Source organism: Petaurus breviceps, unplaced genomic scaffold, assembly GCF_028583685.1.
Source record: "Petaurus breviceps papuanus isolate PSGF00001 unplaced genomic scaffold, PetGlider_PUasm1.0 287, whole genome shotgun sequence".
In the NCBI taxonomy this organism is placed as follows: Eukaryota; Metazoa; Chordata; class Mammalia; order Diprotodontia; family Petauridae; genus Petaurus; species Petaurus breviceps.
In genome coordinates this window covers 2,164,237-2,185,846 of record NW_027186029.1, presented here as the reverse complement: position 1 = coordinate 2,185,846, position 21,610 = coordinate 2,164,237, and the positions used below count along the sequence as shown (strand labels likewise).

The 21,610-nt window shown below is 41.0% G+C and overlaps 1 pseudogene; it reads left to right on the top strand.

Annotated features, from left to right (window-relative positions):
* Positions 1-21,610, top strand: part of LOC138167686 (zinc finger protein 420-like) — a 30,290-nt pseudogene continuing 8,680 nt past the window's right edge.

Here is a 21,610-nt window from a genome sequence, read left to right as displayed (position 1 = left end):
GTGTCCGGCGGCCTGGAGCTGTCTGGAGTAGAGAGCCCTCCTCCGCCCAGGCCGCCCCCTGAGCCCTACCCTGCCTGACCGTCCTGGTGAACACGATCGGCCGCGGCCGGGAGAGGCCGGAGCGCCGCGAACATAGACCAGGAGCGCTGCCCGGGGCCGCTCTGGGACCAGGCCCCCTCCCAGCTCAGCCCGCCGGGCTGCAGGGCCGGAGTTCGAGTCCTGCCTCCGTGTCCGGGCACGGCCCTGGGCACGGAGCCCGGGACCGGCGGGCAGGTGAGGGAGGGGCCCGGCTCAGGCCGCAGGAAGGCTTCTCCTTCTGTTTGAGCTCTTTGAGCCCCTGCGCCCAGCGGGTGGTCGGGGTGGGGGTCGCGGGTTCGCTCCTCCCAGAGTGAAGGCCTGCAGCGCCCCGCTCCCGTTGGGATGTGGGGGAGCGGAAGGGGGGGCTGGGGGGCTGCGCTGCGGGGTCCGGGATGCCCAGCCGCCTGCGTGCGGAGGGAGCCTCGGGAGGTCGGGGCTGCGCTCTCCCTGCGGGGCGTTCTCCTTTCCTCCAGGGGGCCCGTGTTTGCGGATTGAAATGGGGATTGCCACCGCTCCTTGGTTGGGCCGATCCCTAAGGAATTCTGTTCCCGCCCTTCCCTTTGGATTTATGTGAAACCCGCTTCCCATAGGTCTCTTAAGCACCAGATTGTGGGGCTCTGAGGTTTTTATGATCATGTCTCTTTATTTGCTTTCTTTACTGGTGAATTCGGCCCATTAACATTTAGTGTTATGGGGCGGCTAGGTGGCCAGTAAGTCAGGACCCCAGTTCGGTTCCGGCCTCAGACACTTAACACCCACACAAAAAACACTAGCCGTGTAACCTCGGGCAAGTTACTTAACCCCAATTGCCTGCCAAAAGGCAAAAAAGAAAAAAAAAATTAGTGTTACAATTTTAAAACAACTTAACATCATGGAGGCTAGAAGTTAAATATTCCAGAATTATTGTTTCATTTTCCCTCCTATCATCTCTGCCTTTGTAAATAGGAATTTCCTCTCTATTGACTAGTTTTGGTGAGATTGAAACTGTATAGAGGTGCTAATTAATAAATTTTAATATTTCATTCACTTATAGGTGGTACTCTTTACCATTCCTCCCAAAAAGTCTCCATTTTTAAAAGTTAAGTAATACTGAACATGTTGATTATAACTGTTAGTACATAATACATTTTTACAGGTTAATGCTTAACTGGAGAATTTTTTTTTTAACTTTGTAAAACCAGTGAGTTTGACCTCAGTTTCCTTGCCTTTTGGAGTTGTCTTTATTTCCATTGTTTTTGTTGGTTTTCAGTTCATAAACACACATCTATTTAGTATCTGCTTTTGTCAGGCCCTCTGCTAAGCTGTAAGAATGAAGGTAACTTTAGACCAGACTAGCTAAGGAATGTTAGCACCTGCATATAACACAGGCAGAGACAAAATAGTTACAAGGCCATTGGGGAAGAGAGGTTTTTGACCTGAGTGTTAAAGGAAATTATGAAAAAAGTAGGAACAAGGTGAGTCTAGATTAGAACTCAAAATATACTACAAAGCAGTAACTCCAAAAACTCTCCAGTCAAAATAGTTGGTAAAAAAAATTAACTGGGCAAAAAATAGAAAAGTTGGTCAGTGGAATTCAAGTAAACAAGACCCAGAAGCAATCAGCTTGGGAAGGACCATTAGTAAAGGCATGGAGCTAAGACAGGAGAATGGGGAGGGAGAAAATCAGCTGGGTCACTTACTGGGGAGTGATGTGGGATAAGAATAGAAAAGGTAGACTGGGGCCACACCAGGGAGGGCCTTGAATATCAGGAACGAGACTTTATCCTCTGTTTCTGAGGCAGTAGAGATTCAGATGGTCAAAGGTGAGGAGAGTGTATGTTCCAGGTATGTGGGACATCTACCATGAAGGTAGGAGGTGGTGTTGTGTATGGGAAATAATTAGAAGGCCAGTTTGGCTGGACTGTTGTGTGGATGGTGAAGAGGAATGTGTCACAAAGTTGGAGGGTGGAGTCAAGGCCTAGTTGTATAGTGCTTTAAATGATAAAAAAGAAGAGATTGTGTTTCATCTTTCCAATAATAGACCCACTGGAGTTTATCAGATTAGGAGGCATAGAACTATGCTTTCAGAAAATCACTTTGGTGGTATTGGGGAGGAGGGATTGTACTTCCGAAGGATAGAGGCAGGGAAACCAAAGAGAATGTTATTGCAATGATTCAGGCAATAGCAGACAATTGCCTGAGCTAACAATTGCTCTTTGAGTGGAGAGAAGGGGGACACATGTGAAGGATGCTGTGGAAGGATACTGTTGGGCATCTGATTGGTTATGTGAGATGAGTGAGAAGTTAAGGATGACTCTGAGGTTGAGAACCTGGATGACTGATGTCCTCAACAGAAATTAGAGAAGATGAGAAGAGGGCTGGGTTTAGAAGAAATGATACTGAGTGTTAAGTTTTAGCTACCTAAGTGACATCTGCTTTGAAATGTCCAGTGAACATTTAATGGTGTGGAACTGGGGCTCAGGAAAGGGGCTAGGGCTAGATTTAGATCTGTCAGCATAGAGATGGTTATTAAACCTAGTACTGATGATGAGGTATAGAGATGGTCTCGAATGAAAAGAGAAAAGGGTCGAGGGTAGAGCATTAGGGTACACCCAGAGCTGGGGGTGGGGGGGGGCTGATGTTGATGATGCAGTAAAGGAATAGTCAAAAGGATCAGGGAAAAGGAGACTCAAAAAAGAACAGTGTCAGAAAAACCCTGAGAGTTTGGTGAGTAGGGTTCAGTGCTACCGAGAGAAAGGTGCCCCCTGAGAAAAGACCATTATTAGATTTGGCAATTAAGAGACAGATCATTGGTGACTTTGAAGACAGTGGTTTCAGTCGAGTAACATCAGAAGAGAGATTGCAAAAGTCGGGGCGGGGTGAGAAAGAGGAGAGGAAGCCCAAGAAGTGTAAACAACTTGGTTTAAGGGTTCTCAATAAAACCCTACAAGTCTTCTCATGTTTTTCTGAATTCTTCAAATTTGTTCTGACAACACAGGAAAGTTTCTCTTCTACCATTCTTGCTCAGCCATTCCTAAAGACAGCTTGGAGATGTCACAGATAGAGTGCAGGACTTAGAGTCAGAAGACCCAAGTTCAAATCCTGCCTCAGACAATTACTAGCTATGATTGCTGCATATTGTTCTTCTTAATTCTTACTTATTGGATGCACAATTCGTTTCCATCGTTTTACTCTTACTTAAGACTGCAGTAACAATTTGGGTCCATGTGGACTTTTCCAATATTAGACATCTTGGAGTCTACATAGACTCCATAGAGACATCAGTTTAATAAAATTGCTTTGGGGAGTGGGGGATACTTTATTTGGTTTTTGATAACTTTTTGTTTTGATACATTGTTTATTTTTAAAAGTAAATTAAGTAAAACCATTTAATTTAGCTAGTGTGATTGACAACAGCTATAATTTTATTTCCTCTCATTACTTAACAAAAATGAAAAAATCTTGGTCTGCCCTCAGTTATCTGGACCCTGCATTTTTGTTCAGTCAGGTCCAACTCTTTGTGACTCCATTTAGGGTTTTCTTGGCAAAGATACTGGAGTCATTTGCCATTTCCTTCTCCACCTCATTTTACAAATGAGTAAATTGAGGCAGGTAAAGTTAAGTGACTTGCCCAGGGTCACACAGCCAGAAAGTGTCTGAGGCCCGATTTGAACTTGGGAGGAGGAGTCTTCCTGACTCCAGATTCCACACTCTATCTACATCTGCCCCTCTGACCCCCACACCAGCCTGTGTATTTGCCCTGAGGCTGGTTGTCTTTTAGAAGTGTATTCATTTATGCTGTTGTGGACCTAATATATTTCTTTCTCTTGATTTTTTTTATCACTCCATGTGATTTTTCTCCCCTGTAACATAGTAGGTATTAGTTCTTTTGAGTATTTGATAGAATTCACTTATAAAACCATGTGCTCGGGAGGATATTTCTTTGGGATTTCATTTATGGCTTGCTCAGTTTCTTTTTATCAAATATGTTCTCCATTCTGTTCATCTCTCCACCAACAATTTACTTCCAGTTTATGTGTGAAAAACATAAAAATTCCTTGAAAGTTATCACCCCAAGAATGACTTTGTGAAATTTTCCCAATTTATCATTTCTCATATCACAGATTTTAGTATTTGTATTCCACTAACCATGTATTGCTGCAGACATTCTTCAGTTTCATCTCATTGAAATCCTCTGTTCGATCTTTTGTGATCATCCCACCACTGGTTTCTTCGAGACTTCTCCCCCTGCATCATTACTGAAGGTCCTTCTGTCCAGGTTCTGCCACTGTGTGATGATCTGGCCTTTGACATTTAGGCTGTCTAGAGCTTATTTCAACATACGATGTGAAATGTCTTTTTGCCAAGCTGTTCTCCAGCTTTCCTGTCAGCTCTCGTCTCAGTTTCTGGACCACTGTGGTAACCTGTTTATTTGTTTCTTATTCTTGTTCATCTACTTTGTTCTGCTGATTTGCTTTTCTTGTTTTTAGCCAGAACAGAATCGCTTTGATAACATGCTGTGCATGTAATGTAGTTTGGCATCTGGAAGTATTCTTTGTCACTCTGTCCAGTTTTTTTCTTCATTCCTTTCAGTTTTTAGACATTTTTTTCCTCCAGCTCAATTTTGTTACTTTATCTTGTTACATGGTAACTTGCCTTGGTAAGCTGATTAGCATATCACTAAATCTGTAAATGTGTTTAGGAAGTATTGCAATTTTCTGTGTGTATTGGTGGACCAATCACAATCAGGTAATATGTCCCCATGTAAGTCTCCCTCTCTCTCTCTCTCTCCCTCTCTGTCTCTGTCTTTCTCTGTCTCTCTATCTCACTCTCTCTGTCTCTGTCTCTCTCTCTCTGTCTCTGTCTCTCTGTCTCTCTCTGTCTCTCTGTCTCTCTCTGTCCCTCTGTCTCTGTCTCTCTCTCTGTCTCTCTCTGTCTCTCTGTCTCTCTCTCTGTCCCTCTGTCTCTGTCCCTCTCTCTCTGTCTCTCTGTCTCTCTGTCTCTCTCTCTCTCTCTCTGTCTCTGTCTCTCTCTCTCTCTCTCTTTCTCTCTCTCTCTCTCATTTTCAGGCTTCGTGGTTAAGTTGCCCAGAGGCACACAGCTAGTAAATGCCAAGTGTCTGAAGCTGAATTTGAACTCAGGTCCTCCTGACCCCAGGGCCAGTGCTCTGTCTAGTGCCCACTGTATCCCAACACTTAGCTTCTCTGCTTTGTTTCTTTAAAGGTTGTTTTTAATTGTATTTACATAAGTCCTGTCTGTGTCTGGGTATATTGCCTCCAAGATATTCTATGTATTTTGTAATTATTTGGATTAGGATTTCTATTTCCTCCTGATTTTTTTATATAGAAACACTGATGATCTTTGTTTATTTAAGTTATATCCTGCTACTTTACTGTTGCCTTGAATAACGTTTTTGTTGATCCATCATATTTACAGACAGAGATCATTTTGTTTCCTCTTGGCCTGTATTAGACTATTCACTTAATTTTCTAGTTTGGCAGCCCTGTTTTTTCTAGCATTGTTTCAAACAGAAGTATACCCAGTGGGCATCTCTGCTTTACCCAGATCTTACTGGAAGAGTGTCTTATTGGAAGGTCATCCCTAAAAACTGTTCTAAGCTGTTATTTAAGTCTCTTTTATCTGTTACAAAGAGGGCTCGCTTTTGGATCAAAGTGTTGAACACAGTGAGTGATTTTCTGCATCTTGAGATGTGTGTGAGTTTTAATTATCTTTGTTATTAATATCTTTGTGGTACTTTTCACCTCTAGATCTACAGTCCTGTTAATAGGATTTAGAAAGCTTATTGTTTTCATTATGTTGAACCACCCCTGCAGATCTGATAGAATTACAGGTTAGTCATAGTGAATAATTCCCCACAGTTTTGTAGCCTCATTCCTAATGTTTTATTTAATAATTTTGTATCAGAATTAGTTATTTTGTCTCTCATTTCCTGGCTCCACTTTCTTTATCAGGACCATATTTGTAAGGAGTTTGAAATGCCTTCTTTCTCATTTTCACCAGCAGTTTATGCAACATAGTAGGTATTATTTCTTTTGAGTATTTGATAGAATTCACTTATAAAACCATGTGCTTGAGAAGATATTTCTTTGGGATTTCATTTATGGCTTACTCAGTTTCTTTTTATCAAATATGTTCTCCGTTCTGTTTATCTTTCCACCAACAATTTATTTCCAGTTTATGTGTGAAAAACATCAAAATTCCTTGAAAGTTATCACCCCAAGAATGACTTTGTTCTATGACCCCATGATTATTAATAATCAGTAAAGCATAAAAAGGGAGGTGAATGCTTATTAGAAATGTTCGGCCCCATCTTGGCAGATGCCCAGCAGAATCTAGATGGAAGAAGGATTCCTTCTAAGTGGTGAGGTCCTCCCAAAGCTCCTGTTTGCTGTGACCTTATGCTGAATGCATCAACCCCAAGACTTTCACAGATCTTATGAATGAGATATCTAGTCATTCAAAAGGATTTGACTGAACTCTCTACAAAGGAGGAAAAAAAGTTGATGAAGAAAACCTGTTCAGATGCAGATGGCTGAACACTCCTTAGAAATTGCCCATCATTACATATATCTTGGATGGAAGGATGGATGGATGTATATGGCAAATGAGCTAAGCGTGGAATTGTACAGGAGGAAGGGAGTAAGCTGGGTTGCCTTTGGGAAAGTGAGCAGTTTTTTAAGAGACCCTCTTTGTAACACCAGTATTCTTTCAGTGACACATGGCAATGAACTATGGAATGCTACAGACTCTGAAGAATTGAAGTTGAGGATATGCCACAGTACAATGGAGGCACCCATAACAAATAAAGACAAGGTGTGTCCACCTCAAAGAAAGGTGTGTCCCAGGATGACTAGGTGATGCAGTGAATGCAGTGGTGGCCCAGGAGTCCGGAGGCCTCTGACACAACACTTACTAGCTGTGTGACCTTGGGCAAGTCACTTAACCCCATTTGCCCTGCCATCCCCCCTCCCAAAAGCAAAAAAAGAAAGAAAAGTGTGACCCAAAAAAGCAGGAGAAGGGTTGTCAGAATGCCCAATTCCCCACACACATCTCTGTTGGGTACCCCCAATATTGGTGGTACCCCCAAGCTGTTCCAGACTTCCCTATGCTCCCCCACTGCACTTGTCTTGTTTGTTGCTGGAATGCCTAAGCCTAGGACTTGTCCCTCCGTCCACTTAGTGACTCTTAGGCAAGAAAAGTATTGGAGAGAACTATATCATCACTTAGCCCATAAAGCCTTTTGAAGTTGTTTTTTAAGTTCATTTTATCTGCTGGGTTTCCATGTCAAAGAAAACCTAGCTCTGGCTCTTCCTACAAATGTCTGATAGGAATACTTAAAAGTCATCAATTTTTTTAAAAGCTTTTTAATCCTTGTAAGTTTATGCTTAACAGGAGCGGACAGGTAGCACAGCGAGTTAAGAGCACTGGCTCCAGTGTCGGGATGACCTGGGGATCAAATATGGGCTCAACTACTTAGCACCACACCCAGAAATAACTGGCCGTGTAACCTTGAGCAAGTTACTTAACCCCGATTGCTTTAAAAAAAAAAAATGTTTCGCTCAACAAGTTATTTTCCCTTCTTAGGTAAATTTAATTCCAGTTTCTCCTTTCCAGTTCCTGATGCAAAACCCATTGTATTTCTGGCTGGGGTTTCTTGGCACACGATTTACCTTTCTTGCTAGCTGCTTACAATAGTTTTTTTCTTTTTTTTTTTAACTTAGGAGTTCTAAATAAGTGAGTCAATTAATAATAATTTATTAAACTCCTTCTGTGTGTCAGGCACTGGGGACACAAATTTAACAATGACAGTCACATTTCTAGATGACTTAAAACTCAGATTCCTCTCCAGTGATAACCATGGGCCACATCAATCTATACTTTACCTGATATTTTAGCTCCAGTACTAATGGGCAATTTTCTTTTATCATTTAAAAAACTATGTGTATATGTGTGTGCGTGTATACACACATATATACATACACATGTATATATATACTCACATGCAGGCTTTTTTAATTGTATCCTTTACATGTATTTTCATATTATTTCTACAAAAATTTTTCAAGGTCAATTTTAAAAAAAATTTGAAACTTGTCATTGAAACATCCTGTTTTGCTATCTTTTGAATTTGCTGTAATGTTTCTTGTCATCCCACTATCGAAGGTCTATTTCTTCCATCATTTTATTCATAGCCTACCTTTCCTGGTTAAGATTTTTCAGTATCTTTTTTACGTCTTTCATTAAGAGCTCTAATATCATCCTTTATCTCTTCCTTTAAAAAAGGATTACCACTTCCATACATTCCTGGCATTCTTTCAGTGGTTCCATTCTCTTCCCTTGAGTTCTGATTATCCTTACTGCTTTATTATTTTGCTCTTGAATTTTGTGGGCAGCAAGGTGTTGCCAGACCTGGAGTCAGAAGGACCTCAGATGCTAGCTGATGACCCTAATCTAAGCAAAGTATGTAACTCTATTTGCTTAAGTTTCCTCATCTGTAAAATGAGCTGGAGAAGGAAATTGCAGATCGCTCCAGTATCTATGAGGAAGCTAGTAGATAGTAGTGCTGAGCCTGGAATCAGGAAGATTCATCTTCTTGAGGTCAAAATCCAGCCTCGGACACTACTAGCTGTGTAACCCTGGGCAAGTCACTTTACCCAGTTTGCATCAGTTTCCTCATCTGTAAAATGAGCTGGAGAAAGAAATAGAAAACTACTCTGGTATCTTTGCCAAGAAAACCCCAGATGGGGTCAGGGAGACTCACACTGGAATTGTATCCTAGCATTCTTTTGCTATACTATGTCTTCATTGTATTAGTTTTCCTTTGCTTGCTCATCTCTTGAGTCTTTATAGGTTTTTTCCCTCCTGTGTAAAGATTTCCTTGCAGGAAATAGATACCTTTTAGGTTATTGTTATTGTAGGCTGAGTTTTTTTTAAGCTTACATTCCTAGCTACTTGGAGGTCCTGATGAGTGATAAGTGTATATGCAGTTTGTAATTCGGCTTTCTTCCCAAAGACCCCTTCCCTTCAGTTCCAGATATCACTGGAGCAGGCTCCCCTGGCCAGCACCTCTATCAGCCTGGGCTTACTACTTGCTCTTTGTGAAGGGGCAAGGTAAGCCCCTCTGTGAGAAGTAAGATCATACAAACCAAGGCCCCAGCTCAATATGACCTTTCTGTTACCCTGAGGTGTTTGAGCACAGAGGATCCTGAGAACACGAAGGCTGTGCTCTCTCCTGGGACCCTGGCCAGATCCTTGAGAGGAGATATGATAACTGCCCAACTCCTGGAACTAACCATTCTAAGGAAACATCATTCTTGGGGGAGGGGGGGAGCCCTTGGAGGGATTGGCCTCAGGCCCAGGCCTCACACAAGATACAATACTTGCTAAAAACACCTGGAAGTATGGCTTCTTTGTTCTCAGCACTACTTAAACTGTAAGATTCAGACCCCAAATTGGAATCTCACCCATGGAGGAGATGTCTTGCCTGGGACCCTCCCATGTGGGACCCTGACGGCTGTACCAGGCTTCCCCAGCTTGTGTGGTCAGGTGTTCGTGCTTCCCCACAATGGTGATGCTTGTAAATATATATATAGATATATATCCATTATTAATCATAGTTGCTCTTATTCTGCTATCTTTAAGCCTCTTATTCTGTTATCTCCAGTTTCTTTCTCACTTGCCTATGTATACATACATATATACATATATTCTGAATAAATATTCTGAAGAAATTGCATTAGGTCTTTTTGGAGTGTCGAGCATTCCATTCACTCGAATCCTGAACCTCCTTAATCAGACATTAATTGGCATCATGAACAGGATTTGCAGGTTAGAATGCCATTCTTCAAGAAATCCACTGTGGAAAGGCTGAAATTGAGTGGTTATTGTTATTGAATTTGAGATGGGCACTGATTATGGTAGAAAATATAGATTATTGAAAATTGTTATCATTTAAGAACCAAAGAAAGCAGTTAGAATATTAGCCCAGTATATTTTTAAATGACCTGATTATAATAAGGGAAAGCAAATTGCTTGTAAACTTTCTTATGAAAATATGAATGGGGAACTGAAATATTAAGGAAAGAAATTAATTTGTGGATATATTTTCTTTCTGAGGGCCAAGGGTATTAGAACTTAGAAATATATAATTATATGATAAAAAGGTATATATTGTTATTTGGCATTAAGAAAGTGACTGATGCACTGTATGCCGCCTCCCCAAAAGTTTTATTTACCTTAGTTTACTGTTCAGTAAGGGGATAGTGGTGGAATCCACATCCTAGGGATTTTGTGGGACTAATATAATTGTAAAGGTGCTTGGTACAATGCCTGGTATTTAAAAAAATCTATTTCAGTATAAACTGTGTAAACTAAAAATTAATTGTTTCATGTTTGTTAACCTTATGTGGAATTTTCTTTAGGTGTGAATTTTATGCCAACGATTATGGGATAAATGTTCAAGGTGAATTGGAAATGCATTTTGTAGAATTCTTACTGAACAAATGAGAAACCTTGAAAAAAAAATATAGGGATGTGATTTTCAAGCTTGCTTCATCTAAGGATGTATTTATGTTAATTTGAAGGTTTATGGATTACCACATTCACCATCTATGTGAAATTCCAGAATGTAATTGATTTCTAGTGATAAATTGATTGGTAGTTACTTTATTTGGGTTTCAAAGTTTAAATTTAGGTACATGATAATTGTTTATGATACTGTTACTGGTAAACAAGTTGTAGTAAAAACAAATTTCAGTTAAGATTGTTTAAACTTGTAAGATTGTTAACCAAGCTATTTGGAGTTATTGCATAAGTATTTACAAAAGTTATGCTTGTGAAAGGTAATTATTTGTGATTATGTGAAGAAAAGACCTCTGAAACCTACCTGTGTAAGTTTTGTCAATTATGTGGGAAAGATTTTATGAACAGAGAATTTAGGAATTGTATAGTAGTTAATGATATCAGCATAAACTGTTTTTGAAAAAGGGAAATAGTCTTATGAAGAAATGTTTTATAAGATCTTTGGTATGAGATGATGGGGAACAGATTAGAAGACAAGAAAGCTAAGGAGGCTGCCCTATTCATAGAATCTATGAAGATGTATGTGCTGAATCCCCAAGTCCCTAAGACAAAAGAAAAACTTGTGTTCATAGAAGCTGAAAAGGAAAATTTGATTAAGTTTGGGAAGATTGAAACTGAGCAAGGCCATTGGTTATTGCTCAGTGGGAGAGAAATGGATAATCAACAAATCAAGGGGGAAATTTTGTCAATTTTTACATCAAGGAGTCCATTGGGGAGCGTAAGTAATGTGTGTCCTAGCTTTAAAGAAATATAGATGTATAAGTAGATATATAGTTGTTAAACAGATCTGTGAAGTGTCTCATATGCAAGGAAGTAAACAAAAGGGTATCAAGAAAGCAGTGTGAGTCTCCTGGCAGGAAGGCTAAGAAAGACAGACACTGAGATTTGGAGAGTGGTTTTTATGGGTTCCAGAATAGTGAAGTAGTTTCAGAAGTTTTATGGGAAAGACTGAGAACATGATGGGAGACACAAAATAAGACAGACAAGGAAAATTTTATAATCCAGGAAGCAATCTCATCAGTCCTGGGAAAGGAAACAGGAATAGAGGAACAGCAAGTAGAGAAGTCTGCCCCTTAGTGCATTAGATATTATCTGTAGTGAATTGTTTATAATCAGAATGATTTGGTGAAACTGGGATATTGTTTTAATGCTAAAACCTAAAATTGTTAATTGATTACTGTATGTAGAAAGGGGGAGACTGGATGAAAACTTTATTCTGACTAGTTCTGCCTATTCAGAACAGTCCTCCTGCATGTATGATGTTGTAAAACTGCCAAAGCCCCATAAATTATCTCTATTAGACAAGGTCATTCAGCCTGGGAAAGGAACTTGTTTTTAGTTATGTAGTTTTTAAATGAACTTAAATTGCTAAGAGTTGTAAAAGATTAAAAAGGATTTCTATCAGTTGGCTTTTGTATCAGGATAAGTTTAGATTTAAGATGATAAATGGAATCCCTTACATATGTGAGACTTGATAAATCTTTATTGCTTATTGCAGCTCCGTGAGAATAAAAATTGGCTTTAAGCTGTGATTGGTAAAAATTGCTGTTTAAGGTAAAAGGCACTCGGGACCATAACTAAATTTTGTTTTGAGTTTGAATTTGGGTATAGTTGTCTGCATTAAATCAGTATCTGAGAGAAAATGCTACAAGCTACTCAGAGGGAGTGTGATCCTGTACTGTTAACAGGTAGAAGTCTGCATTTGGTAAAGGCCAAAGGGACAATCAGCCTCTGTCTGGGATGGGATTCCTCCTGGCTCAGTTTACCCATGGGGTTCCTTGGAAAAGGAATGTTGCCCACCTATTCCTAAATCTAGCTATGAGATAAAATGGATGCTGCATGGTTGGATGTCTGTGACTTTACCTGAATTTAAAAGGAGTCAAGGATGTTTTATCCTCTCCTCTTTGGAATGTCATGTGTCCCTGATTTTTTCCTTCTATAACAAATTTCTATGATTAGAGCAAGTAGTCAGTAAAAGATATGAGCTCTTTTTGTTAGCTTATTGGAAAACCTAACATTATTTTTTCATCCAGAATTAACATATAAGCAGAAAGTTATGCAAACTGCTTAAGACTAAATTTTGTGATATCTAGGAATTGTGCAAGTATATAGGAAATTAATCTGTAAAATACTTTGGGAATTTGTGTTACTCAAGAACACTAACTTAGTTAAATGAATTCAAATTTTAAAGGTTTGTTTTTGCTCAAAGGAAAAAGAAAGATATTTAAAACATTCCAATTAATTTTTCTTACGTAAAGGTTTAATGGTTATTCCTCTCAACACTAGGATAAATTCAAATTGTTTTTTTAAGAAAGGAAATACTTTTAGAAGAGATGTTTCTGAAAGGTCTTGTGTGTTATACTTTTGAAGGTTTGGTAAATTTCAAATTAATGCAATAAATTGTAAAGCAGAAGTGATCTTGCTGTTTTAATCTGAATTTGTAGTTATTCCATGATCTAAGCAAAAGTTAACATTTGTAACTGAATATATATGTAAAAGATTCAATTTCTGAAGTATCTCTTTCTTCCAGAGTGAATATAATCAAAGGATAAACAAGTTTTGTGAAACAAGGACGTATGTCTACTATTCAGTTGTGAGGTTCAGGTCAGGAACATCTTTGGTTTAAGGCAGTACAGTTATGTTAGTAAAAGAATAAAAAGTTATGCGATATCTTGTCTATGTGAAAATGTAAAGGAAAGTGAAATAGTCTGAGTAATGGGTTATACTAGCCCATACTCACCCTACTTCTGGTTTGTTTAACCTCTTTGCCAGATGTGTTTCTTCTAGGCTCAGCACCCTTCACTTGCAGATGACATCTCAGGCTGAGTAACAACCACTGTCCAAAATCATGACCCATCACCCCTGGACCTGGCATCTACCAAGTTCTAGACACTGGCTATAGACCCAGCCCCTTGAATGGTGGGACCCTATGAAGCAGGGACAGCTCTACGTCCTCCCTCAGTATGAAGCAGCTTGGGAAGCTGAGACCTTCGTCCTTTATCCCAAATGATTTTCTGTCCGATCTGTTTAAAGGGGGAATGATGGGGTACTGGGGTGCCTGTGCTTGAACCACAGTTTGTAAAATCACATTAGTTTGCAAAATCATATTTCTCCCTAGCTTACGGGCAGCACACCCTAACAAAATACTTATCTCTTCCCCTGTTACAGTGGTCAGTGGCACCTATAGAACTTCGTGGTTTGATCTAACTGTGTACTGGCTGAGGCAGTTGCGTACAGGTTTGTGGGATGGTCACTAGGCAGCTGAAGCCCTGTCCATTGAACCATTCCTCCAGCCTGTGTGATTTGACTCTGTAACTGCTTTCTAACTTTTCTATGCTATATGAAGTATGTAGCCACCATATTTTTGTAAGCTCCAATAACTAGAATGATTTATCCTCTATAGGCCAAGAGGCTCCTTTCTCTGGATGCCTGTATAATATAACTTACCTGCATTGGCAGGGTGATGATTTCTATTTTTCCTCTCACCAAGAGGATATTCTTAACCTTGAATGGACCCCTAAGCCTTTGTCTTTACCCCATGTCTGTCTTTCCCTTGAGCCCTTAATTTCTATATTGAATTCTTCCTGGGAACTGAGGCAACTATTGGAGAAAAATGAACCAGCGCTCAATGAACATCGAATGCAAACCCATATAGTTGCTAATAAACTATTGGAGGCCTCTCATTTAATCACTTCAGACACTAATCACCACTAATATGATCTATTACTTAGCACATTGTTAATTCTTTTATTTTTGTGTAACATCTATATATACTTTAGGATAAGGAAAATCTACCAATCCATGACCCCACTTGTAGGTACGGCCTATGCTTTGTATAATCTAAAGGCTGAATGAAGGTGTAAGGTAAGCTTCTTTGTGAGGAATAAGACCATGCAAACCAAGGCCCCAACTCAAAAGGACCTTTCTGTTACCCTGAGCTGTTTGGGCACAGAGGATCCTGAGAATGTGAGGGCGGCTCCTCTCCTGGGATGCTGGCCAGGTCCTTGAGAAGAGATATGGTAACTGCTCAGCTCCTGGAACTAGCCATTCCAAGGAAACATTGCTCTTGGGGGGGCCTTGGAGGGATTGGCCTCTGTCCCAGGCCTCACACCAGATACAATACTTGCTAAAAACACCTGGCAGTATGCCCTCTTTGTTCTCAGCACTACTTAAACTGTAAGATCCAGACCCCAAATTGGAATCTCACCCACGGAGGAGACGTCCTGCCTGGGACCCTCTTGTGCGGGGCCCTGACGGCTGTAGCGGGCTTCCCCAGCGTGTGTGGTCACGTGTTGGTGCTTCCCAGTAACAGTGATGCTTACAAATATATATATATGAGCATGGCTGCTCTTATTCTGCTATCTTTAAGCCTCTTACTCTGTTATCTCCAGTTTCTTTCTCACTTGCCTATATATACATATATTCTGAATAAATATTTATATATGTTTATATATTTGCTTTTTGGAGGGGCCCAAGGTCACACGGCTAGGTTTTTTGTGTTGTGTCTGAGGCTGGATTTGAACTCAGATCCTCCTGACTACAGGGCTGGTGCTCTATTCACTGCGCCACCTAGCCGCCACAGCTGAATAAATATTCTAAAGAAATTGCATTGGGTCTTTTTGGAGTGCCGAATGTTCCATTCACATGAATCCTGCACCTCCTTAACCAGACACTTTGCCAAGTTATCGAGGCTAGAAGCATCACCTTGAGCCTCTTGGGCAGTGGAGAAGTCTGGTTGACCATTTCTGGCAAGGCATAGGAGGCAGTTGAAGCCAAGATAATTGGTGATGATGCTTCTTGCAGACATCATCCCATCATGGGGAATACACTTGTCTGATCACCATTCTTTCTTCCAGGGGTGTTGTTATCGTTACCCTACTTCTTCTTTCTAGAGATTTTAATTTTTATTCTGAACTATTTTTTCTTTGGGGGCTTTTTAAATTGTTCCTTTATTTGAGTTTTTTGCTAGTCTTCCTGTAGGTTTGTTCATGTAAAGACTTCTTTCCATCCTGCTGTCTGGTGTGTGGTTGTTGCTTTATTAAGTATGTTTATCATTGTTTTAGGGGATAGAACATTGTGGGGAGTGGGAGTGAGAGTATTGGTCATGAGTACTTGCACATTTTGCCTAAAGTCTCAATGCAGAAGAAAGACCCTGAAAGGCAAGAATCTTGGGCAGATAGGTGCAATTTCCATGATTCCAGAATGGGTGATACATTTTCTGATTATGGACAATCTCTCCCTCCTCTGGCCCAAGACCAAAGGAGACAAAGAATCTCTGATTCTTTGTTCAAATTGAACATTTGTTCAATTTGGCAGTTCTGTGTGTGATTTCCCAAAGAAATCATAAGAAGTACTTTATGTGCCCTGAGAAAGAAGACAGAGAGTGTATGATGATCTCTTGCGTTCCTCCTGTCTACCAGCCTTTCCTCCTTGGGCTCCTTTAGCAGTTAGGGAGAATGTGGGGAGGGTGAGCTTCACATCAAGGTTGGGTCTTAATTTTTAAAAGCAACAAAAAGCAAACCTTAATTGTCCATCAGTCAGAAGGGATGTTAAGTAAGATCTAGGTGGAAACAAGAATTAGGATTATGTCACGGTGAGGAGGAGGATAGAAACGAAGCCAAATTATAGCAAGCACATTGTTCTCTAGGAAATAGGTCTGCCCTTGGATTCTGGCTGGCTCAGTGTACTTGATCGTCTCTGTGGTAAGGGGTGAGTAGTTTAAGAACCAAATGCTTGCACCAGAGCTGTCAACTCCCCCAAACCCTTCCAATCAGATTCAAATGGAATGGCAAAGTATTGGACGAAATAAAAATACAGCATAACATGGTTAAGGCATGCTGTGTGTGGCCAGCAGGGACTGGAACTGAAGTTAGGAAGACCTGAGTCTCAAGTCTGCCTGAGAGACTACAAGGTTGGGTGACTGTGGTCCTCAGTTTCCCCATCTGTAAAATGGGGATCACAGTGGTACCCACCTCACAGGGTTGTGGCAAGGATCAGATAACATATGTACTGCCTTATAAACCTTAAAAAGACATAAAGGCTACCATCATCATCATCATCATAAAAGCCTTCGTCACGTGTTCTTAGACATGCTTGGACTTGTGCAAGAGAGAGAGAGGCATCACAGTGGGGCAGAGAGCCCTGGCTTGGGCGTCCAACCAGCTGGACTCCGCGGGCCTGGCTGTGGTTCTGCTGAGTTTGGGAATGATTGTCTTTCCATCTCTAGGAATCTCAGCTTCCTTTGAAGCTTAGCTCAGTGTTGTGCAGTCCCTACAGGAGGTCTTCCCAGGCCTCTGACACACACAGTTACCTTGGATTGAGTTTGTATTTCAATTTATGTATAAATTGGTGTGTTTCTTGCCTTGATAGAATATCTGTTCTTTTAATTTTGTCTTTGTATTCCTAGCCCCTACTTTGATGGGTCACGTGCTAGGCACCTAAATGGTGGTGTATTGACTGATGGGCACACCACAGGTTTTCCAGATTACCTTTTACAGATTTTTTTCTGCTTAAAATAGTGGGTTTTTATCAATGAATATAAATATATTTTTTCTCCTCCCATGGGGCAAAAATCCTCATAACAAATATGCATAATCCAAACAAATTGCTACATCAGTCAAACTATCTGCATGACCACAATATGTACACAACAATCTGGATCCTAAGTATATTTTCTGTCAAGAGGGGGCTCACTCACTTCCTCATCAGTCCACTGGACCTGTGACTGGTTAGCAGATTAACTGAAATCGTTATTTCTTTCACAATCATAGTACAATGGTTCTGCTGCTTCCCTGCATACCAGAATTCCCCAGTTCTCTGAATCAGTGGACTTCAGTGTTGCTTACAGCACAATGATATATCACTCCATAGTTTGTTTGGCCCTTCCTCATTTGATTACACTCCCTTAGTTTCCAGTATTTGTCATTTTCCTTTTCGGTCACATTAGCCAATCCGATAACTGTGTGATGGTAGCGCACACTTGTTTAAGTTTGTATTTCTCTAAACCATAATGATTTAGAGCATTTTTTAATATGAGTACAGATAGCTTTGATTACTTTGTCTAAAAACTGTTCATATCCTTTGACCATTTATCAGTTGAGGAATGGCTCTTATTTCTATAAATTTGACTCCATTTTCTATATATTTGAGAAATGCGATCTTAATGAAACTTGCTATAAATTTTTTTCACCCTGTTTATCCCACTGTCTCCTTTCACCTGTTCATTCTCAAAGGTGTTCTGCTTCTGACTTTTACCTCCCCAGTCTGTTACCACCACCCCCTCCTCTTATCCCCTTCCCCTCCTACTTTGCCATATGGAAAGATAGATTTTTACACCCAACTGAGTGTGTATATTATTCCCTCCTTAAAGCTGATGTCAGATAATTTACCCCATTCTACCCCCCCTTTTCCCCTCCTCCCAATGCATTCCTCTTTATTACCCTTAATTTTTTTTTAAGATAATCATCTTATCATATCCAGCTCATACCATGCCCTCTCACTATGTGTACTCCTAACTGCTTAATAATGAGAAGGTTTTTTGGGAGTTAAAGAATCATTTTCCTATGTAGGAATATAAACAGTTTAACCTTATTGAATCCCTTATGATTTCTCTTTCCTGTCTATTTTTTTTTTGTGCTTCTTTTGAGTTCTATATTTAAAAGTCAGATTTTTCAGGAGAAGCTGGACAGGGCTCCAACCCTGGAGTCAAGAAGGTCTAAGTTCAAATCTGGCCTTAGACACTTACTAGCTGTGTGACCCTGGACAAGTCACTTAACCCCACTCATCTCCAAAAAGTTTGTTTTGTTTTGTTTTAAGTCAAATTTTCTATTTGACTCTGGTATTTTCATCAGGAATGATTTCATTGAATATCCATTTTTCCCCCTAAAGGATTATACTCAGTTTTGCTGGGCAGGTGATTCTTGGTTCTTATCCTAGATCTTTTGCCCTCCAGAATATCATATTCCAAGCCCTCCCATACTTTAATGTAGAATCTGCTCAATCTTGTGTTATCCAGACTGTGGCCCCACAATATTTGAATTGTTTCTTTTTGGCTGCTTGCAATATTTTCTCCTTGACCTGAAAGCTCTGGAACTTGGCTGTAATATTCCTGGAGGTTTTCATTTTGGGATCTTTTTCAGGAGATTATTGGTGGATTCTTTCAATTTCTATTTTGCCCTATGGTTCTAGAATATCAGGGAAGTTCTCCTTGATAATTTCTTGAAAGATGATATCTCGGCTCCTCTTTTTGGTCATGGCTTTCAGGTAGTCCAATAATTCTTAAATTCTCTCTTTTGAATCTATTTTCCAATGAGATAGTTCACATTTTCTTCTTTTTTTAATTATTTTTATTTTATTATTTCTTGATGTCTTATTGAGCAATTAGCTTCTGCTTGCTCAATTCTAATTTTTAAGGAATCATTTTCTTCATGGAGCTTTTGTATTTTCTTTTCCATTGGCAACTTCTACTTTTTAGAGAGTTTTTTGGGACACCCCCCCCCTTTTTCTTCTTGACCAATTCTGCTTTTTTTAAGGAGTTCTTTTTAGTGAATTTTTTGTTAATTTATTTTTTAGTTTCAACATTCACTTCCATAAGTTTTAAATTTTCTCTCCCTCCCCAAGATGGCATGCGATCTGATATAGGTTCTATACATACATTCCTATTAAACACGTTAAACATTAGTCACGTTGCACAGAAGAATTGTAACTAATGGGGAAAATCGTGAGAAAGAAAAGCAGAACAAAGCTTTTGAGCTCCTCCCTGTCCTGAGGCCAGACCATAGCTCTCTCGGAGGCTCGCATGTCGGAGTTCTGACTTCATTGCCTTCTGAGTGTGTGCTTTGATCTTCCTTGTCACCATGGTAACTTTTGGTAGTCAGGATCTTTTTCTCCTGTTTGCTCATTTTCCAGCCTCTTTCTTAACTTCTAACTTTATGCTAAAGTGAGGATCTGCTTCTGGAGTGGCCGGGGCGCCATCCCAAGCGTCATGTTTTTGGTGCAGCTGTTTCCAGAGGGAATTCTGGGGACTTGTGAGTTTTCAGTTCTTCCGAGGGGGTACGAGCTAAGGAGAGGTGCATTTGCTACTGTCCTGTAATGTGCCACTGGTTTGTGAGCAGCCACAATCACTCTTTTCAACCCTGGGGCTGTGACCAGGGTCCCTGCCCCCCTGTAGGCATGAGCTGTGCTATGCAAGTTCTCCTTCTCACCCTGGGACTGAGATGCAGGACTGTGACCCAGATCCACGTGTGGGTGACGCAACAGAGCTCTGCCCCTGTGCCAAGCGAGGGAGCCCTGTAATCTCCTCCTGACCAGTTGTCCAACCCCCTTGCTGTCAATGGAAACCATCACTCCAACTGAGGCGGTCACCCCAGAGCTCCCTGCTAGTGTGCTGGGGCCTGTGCTCCACTCACACCCTGATGCAGCAGGCCTTTCCTGCCAACCTGCTAAGGTGTCTTGGGTTGAAAGATTGTCCCATCCCAGCCTCTTGTGGCTCTGCTGCTCCAGAGCTTGTCTTGGGGCCTTATGTTCCAGGTGTTTGGAGGCAGCTCACGCCATGCCAGCCTTTTCTCTGCTGTCTTAGCTCTGCCTCCTGAATCTTACTTTAGATGCACAGTGTGTGTGTGCACGTGTATGTGTGTACACATACATATATATGTATGTGTGTGTGTACTTATGGGTCCTTTCCCTCCTTTTTTAAAATCTCATTTGAGATATAGATCAAGTCATGGTATAAGCAGCTCAAAGACTGTGCAGTTTGGGCCTTTCCAGAATGGCCGGGCCAGTTGACACATTCACCAGCAGTGCAATGATCGGCCTGTTTTCCTGAAGCCTCTCCAGTATTTGTCCTTTTAATTTTCTGTCACCTTTGCCAACCCAGCAAGTGAGAGGTTGAACCATAGAGTTCCTTTGATTGAAATTTCTCTGTGATTTGAGCCATGTTTTATATGGCTCTTGACCATTTGGATTCCTTCTTTGGAAACTGTCCAGATCCTTGTACTATTTGTCACTTGGGGATTTTTCTTAGATTTAGCAGTACTTTCTGATTTTTCTTTGGATTCCCGTCATTTAACCGAGTCTGGAGTATAATTGGCTGGTTGCCCTTCTTTCTCTAAGAGGACCACAATGACCTCACTGAACTAGAGTCAGGTTCAGTGGCTGATCAGACCAGTCCGAGCTCAGAACACTGTCCCACAGGCTGGGCACAAATTGTCCCTGTGAACCTGGGTGGATTCTCCACATTTGCACATCCTGGATTCCCTCTGAGCTGGCTCCATTCTGCTTTGCTCACAGAGCACAGCGACTTCTCTGATGCAGGCACACCATGCAGGGCAGTCCTGTGCCAGGGTCTCCCACATCATACAGTCAATCGAAAGTTCTAAGCACTTAACAGATGCCTCCTGATAGGTCAGGTGAGATGTTTGTCAAATCTGTAACAAGTGCCTGGCACTTATAAATGCTGATTCACTCCCCTCTCTGTATATGGCTCAGGGTCAAGTGTGTTTCATTTGTCCGGCAGTCACTCAGTCATTGTCATGGAGCCCAGCTGAGCCAGCAGTCCCTTGGGAAGTCCTCCCTGAAGTCCTGAACACATCACCGATCCTTTCAGGTCTCCTCTGAGGGATGATGCCTGAATAAGCACAAAGCTATGTTGTATTTCAGGGATCGGTGACATTCAGAGATGTTGCTGTGGAGTTCACCCGGACAGAATGGCGGCACTTGGCCCCTCCTCAGAAGGAGCTGTACAGAGACGTGATGCTGGAGAATTACAGCAACCTGGTGTGCCTTGGTAAGGACAGGCCCCTGCAGGGATTCAGAATCTGCTCACTAGGTGAGAGGGGTCTTCATTAGCGATGGTTGGGGCTTGTTTGGAAAGAATGCAGAGAGCAGAGCTGATGAACCCATTTGTGCCCGAGATACGGGGACTTGGGCTTTGCTTTAAACCACTGGGCACGGG